Source organism: Cyanistes caeruleus, chromosome 9, assembly GCF_971803275.1.
Source record: "Cyanistes caeruleus chromosome 9, bCyaCae1.hap1.1, whole genome shotgun sequence".
Lineage (NCBI taxonomy): Eukaryota > Metazoa > Chordata > Aves > Passeriformes > Paridae > Cyanistes > Cyanistes caeruleus.
The window spans coordinates 5,024,209-5,029,101 of record NC_141709.1 but is presented as its reverse complement, the minus strand read 5'-3'; the positions used below and the strand labels follow the sequence as shown (position 1 = coordinate 5,029,101).

Sequence of the window (4,893 nt, the reverse complement as noted above, 5' to 3'; positions counted from 1 at the left end):
GCAATAACCCTTTCTAACACACTGTGTAACACTCTTGAAATTCTGTTCAGTTTTATTTTCCATAAAAGAATTTCTAACAAGGTCACTTCTGATTTGCACCAGACATGACAAGAAATAGAGTAGAGAAGCCCATGGAGCAATTCCAAGGGGCAGATCCAACAATGGGTTGATGGGGCAACTCCTCTCTTTTTGGACATACCTGCTGGATATCCTAATTAACCTCACAAAAATTGTAGGATTCCCATGGCATGCATGTATTTGTGCACCTGAAATCTTCAATTTAAAAACTGCTTATTGTCTTGACAAAAATCATTGACATTTAATATTGTTTGGAAAAGTTTTTCTTCTAATTCCAGGTAACAGCGTCTTCCCAAGTCCCTGGATCCATATTCAATCTCTTGTACCCCCTCAGAAAGGTAATTTAAAGTAAAAGCCAGTTACCTCTAATATTTGTGGTTTACCTCAGTTAAAAGAAAAATAAAATTGATAAGTTTTTTTGCTTTTAAAAACTAGAATGGGCTTTACAGTTTATTACATTGGCTTTTATAGAACATCTATCTGATGATGATACAGAAAATTTTGCTTTCCAGCTGTGACTGTGGCTCAGTCTACACGGTGGTAGAGCAGCCACCAGACCACAGAGGATGGAGTGGTACCCACAGAGCCATCCCTTCTGCACAGGCTAGAAAACAGGCCAGAAATTCAGCAGCATTAACTGGCACAAACCAAGGCATAGAGCTGTGGGCTGAAGAATGAGAAAGTAACAGAAGAAGCCAGAAACAAGAATTTTTAATGCCAGCTGAAAACTTCTATTATCTGGTCTTGAACCTGACTCAACCAAAGCTGGCTTGGCATGACATTTCAATTAAAAGTTGGGAAGGCTTGTCCCTGATAGATATGAATAGTTTTTAATTAAATATCTCTCAAAAGATCCTGTGAAACAAACTATTGCAAAGTTCTTCCGATAGGCTAAATACAGAATAATGAGGACAAAATACGGCTTAGTGCAGCCTGATTATTCACTAGTTAATTTCCACAAGTAGCTTTTTTTTATTTCTCTTTTCAGATGCATCATAAGGAACACTGCACTAAAAACACCAAGTCAACACCTTCATTATTGGAGATATGCTACCAAAACTAAAGGGAATATTGGCCTTCAGTTGTAACAATAGGATTTGGCTGTACTTCTGCATATAATTCCCTTCTACTTTGCCAGAGAAAACCAAGACTGTACTGGCAGAATAACCAGCATTTCTACATATCTCTGAAAAATAAAAGTATTTCCCTACAAAGTACTTTTATAGTTAGATCACCCTTAATAGAGTTCATGTTGAGGGTTCAAATTCATTAATGATTTAATCCGACAGATTAAAAAATAAATGTGCAAATCAATATTTATGAAGTAGACCCATACCAAGTTCATGTAATGGATTTTTATTTATCTTTATATTTTATTCATTTACATTAATTTATAACACATGATTGCAACAAAATATCTTTCTACTCACGCATAAAAAAGGAAAGAAAAGAACACTAAACACTGACTTATCTAATATTATCTCAAATCTCAGAATTCCTGTGTCAAGTAGAAACACAAAAATGCCTAAAACTTTTACTAGTGGTAGCTTCTTCTCCATAAAATTTGCTTTGCCAGCTACTTAACCTCCCCATAATGAGGCAGTCCATTGGTAACATATGATTAAACTAGAAATTGATATTATAGTTAATAGTTTGTATCAAATTATAGCTGCAGCAATCAAGTCTTAAAAAGGCAACTTTTTTTTCTAGTGTTTTCTGATGTTAAACTACAGCATGAAGTTATTCAATCCCTGTTTATAGAAAACTCCTTAATTCTCTACTTCCTTATCTGCAACAGATAAAACAGTAACAGTAGATTTGTGATAACTTTAGGGCCAAATGATGTCAAAAAGACATTTTATGTCACTAGGACTTGAAATTATAAGGCACTGAGTGAACAGAGAAGTGAGCAGAGAATTCCATGGACCCTATGAATTCGTGCGGGGAGAAATTCTCCTGTCAGAAATTTCTCTGACAGAAAGCTCATCTTGAGGGACAGGCAGTGGTTGGTAGCACCTCTGAGCAATAAAGCTTTGAAAATACGCCTTTAACTCCTCTCCCCACTCAGTTACACCTCACTCTAGTGACAGTATCCTGCAGCCAATGTTTGAGTGTGATGATGATGTTCCCTCAGTAACACAGCGCTGGGGTATGAATTCCAAAGATACACGAAAATGTTCGATTGAATTTGTCTCTGTATTGAAGCTGTTCATCAACAGACTGTATAAAATGACTCAGCAACTGGTATTTATGATAGATAACAAAATCTGAAGAAAAACAGTGATGAGAAGCTTGTAATATGCTGAATTATGTGCTAGAAGTGCAGATAGCCTGTCTATCTGCAAATGCAACAATGGAATAATAAAACTGTATTTCCTGACTCTTGGCAGATGAAATGAATTTTTTAACTTGTGACTTGGGTTGTTGCATTGGCCACATCCTTCCAATGTGGAATAATTCCATGAAGAGAGTTGGAATACTACAGTTAGAAAGGAACTTCAAGGAACTACATCTTTTTCAGTTTTCAATACCAGTGGCAAGTTTTGACATTGCATTTCAATATACTCCAGTTTTACATACACACTTTGTGTATTAGAGTGTCATCAATAGCTATATACACTGAATTTTAACAGTTCTTGTACCCTGCATGACTTCTGCAATTCCATTTGAAATCGACAGAACTGATGGATCAAGATACAAACTGCTTGGTGAGAAGGAGAAGTGGAAGAAGAGAGAAATAAAATAAACAAGTGATGCAAAGGCTGTCACTCACAATCTTTCATGAGTAGACCAGTGCCTTGACAGTTCCCAACAAAATGATGGCTAAACCTCCCTAAACCTCCTCTTTTCCCTCTTTATTGATGAGCATAGCATCACATGAAGAATATCAGCTAACCCTAACCCTAACCCTAACCCTAACCCCAAACCCACTCACCAGGAGGCAGAGTGAGGAACAGTTTGTGCAAACACTGAATAACTCAAACATAACTGTGTTATCAGCACAATTTTGGTCACAAATCTAAAACACAGCACCACACAGGATTAGCTTGATCCTAGCCAGACTTTGAGAAATTTCACCTGCATACAAAAACTGTGGTAGGAACATGGCTTTGGGCACTGCTTTTCTCAGAAGGGATTTATCTGCTAAAGGTAGCAGGAAGAACCTGTAATATTTTTGAAGTATGATCATTGTCTGTATTAAATATTGAGACATCCTAATTCAGACTCCAATCAAGCTTCACATCACAGAAGAAATCCAGTCCCTCTCATAGACATGAGGAAAAGTCAATCTCTCCCCTTGAAAACTCTTATTTCCAGAACAGAATAGCATTGTGAAGGCTGCATCAAAGTGTAGGGCATAAAATCTCATCCTGCAGCACTGCAGCTATTATTGAAACAAAAGAAGTATCTGACAGAAAACTAGAAAAACCAGCTGAATGCTAATACAAACTTTAAAATGGCACCATAGATAGGTAATTGTGGATCAGCTGAATAAATATGTAATGGAATTTATTGCCTTAGAAAATACAGGACCGGGAGTGTCACTTGCTCAGATTCTGCTGAGGTTAGGTGCATACGTTACTGAGTATTTAACAACTCAGGAAACAAAACCTGCACTGTGAAATGCACACTGCTATGTAGCAATCTGAACTCTCAGTGAGCTGAGGCACTTTTTTCCTGCACCATAAAAATAGAACATGGTGAACTTAGTTGTAGGTTGAAAGACAGAAATGTTTCCATTTCTTAAAAAATCATGGCTCATGTGTTGCTTATAACTCAGTAAAGTGCTTGTATTGACACTTCAAAAATAACCCATGAAATATTTCAGCAAGTTTTGAAAAAATATTCTTGCTGCTCTGATATGGATGTGGTGAACTATAGGACACTTTTATTTGAATATGCTGCTTCAAATGGGAATGATATATCATTTGTGCTTGCCTAGAGAGAATGTTGTTGCATCAGCAGCTCTTCATTCTGTTTGTGGTTGCAAACCAGCTCTTGGGGAAGAATCATATGGCCTGTGTTAGCCATTAGTCGTGACTGATTGATTTTGATCATACTATAATCACTTCCTTGAGAAGTTAAACTTTTATCACTCTTTCAGACAAGTACTTGTGCTTGACAAAGGCAGATAATTAAAATATTTATCACTTCTGGATTTAAAATATGTAATTACAGTGTTTTTTCAGTCTGATTATCACAGATGTTTAACTTACAGGGTCTAAAAATTTCTATTTGAGGCATGAGAGTATGAGCTTGGTTATGGAGTGTTTTTGGAAAGGCGCCTTCTCACAAATTCTTCTCTTAGTATTTCAAGGGGGACTTGTAATACTTATTTATTTACTAGGTCAGCTATAGATTAATATAAAATTGAAACCCTTTAAAGCCTAATGATTTATGAAGGTATTTCAGTCTTCTGTAATTCTTGAATCAGTAGATGGGTTTATATCTCTTATTTAATATCCCAGTAGTGACAGGTAAAGAACATCTCTGCAAAACAAGTTGTCCAAAAACACAGTGGCTTAAGCCTAGGCAAAGACAAATGATTGGGTTGTGAGCATCCTTTTAGCCCAGCTGAGATTTACCAACAACTCTCTGATCCCGTGGATGTGGTGTAGGTTACACATTTGTATAGATGGGCTGTCAAGAGTAAAAATAATTAGTAGCTATTTATTCATATAAACTTGGTAACCTCAACCATATGAGGACAAACAAATAAAGTAAATTATTTAGCATATTTCTCAAGAGAATAAAATTTGGCTTCCTGGGAAGAGGTAAAATGTATTACAAAGACTACATATTTTGATCCTGAAA

General features: G+C 36.3%; 1 long non-coding RNA gene across 1 annotated transcript; it reads left to right on the top strand.

The window, feature by feature from the left end:
- The first annotated feature begins 335 nt into the window (after window positions 1–335).
- LOC147651454 (uncharacterized) lies at window positions 336–2,458 on the top strand. The gene is made up of 2 exons (XR_015273669.1): window positions 336–416; window positions 591–2,458. It is a non-coding gene; the product is annotated as an uncharacterized LOC147651454 (long non-coding RNA).
- Window positions 2,459–4,893: the final 2,435 nt, after the last annotated feature.